The following is a 520-nucleotide window of genomic DNA, read 5'->3' as shown; positions in this document are numbered from 1 at the left end:
GGGTGCGGGGTGCGGGGAGAGGGGTGCAACAATGAATGAATGGAATTCCAAAACCTCTGTAGATGTTCATTGAAATGAAAAATAAAGAAATTTAAAAAAAATTATTAAATCAGGTGACATGATTGCTCCTCAAAAATTTGGAGAGATCCTCGACTATAGGCTTCTCCAGTAATTGTAGTATGTCTCCTGACCTCTTGACCGCTAGTGCCAAATATATTGATTATGGATCCAAATAAGAAGTCATTGATAGTCACAATCTTTTCTTTTTCTATTGTGATGTTGTCTTTCAGTCCAGTGGTTAGGATTTTGTTTTCTTGATGTTGATATTCAGTTCATATTAAAGACTACAGTCTTTAATCTTCTGCAGCAAGTTTTAAAATCCTCCTCATTTTCAGCAAGCAAGGTTGTACCATCTGAAAGATGAAAGTTGCTGATGAGTCTTCCTCTAATCCTGATACTACTTTAGAGAGACCTATAGCATTGGGAAAGTCTGCTATCAGGGTTCTTTCTTTTTCTTTTT

Source organism: Elephantulus edwardii, unplaced genomic scaffold (assembly GCF_000299155.1).
Source record: "Elephantulus edwardii isolate Elephantulus edwardi_28Jun2011 unplaced genomic scaffold, EleEdw1.0 scaffold00092, whole genome shotgun sequence".
Lineage (NCBI taxonomy): Eukaryota > Metazoa > Chordata > Mammalia > Macroscelidea > Macroscelididae > Elephantulus > Elephantulus edwardii.
The sequence above is the reverse complement of the archived record's forward strand: the minus strand, read 5'-3'. Positions refer to the sequence as shown.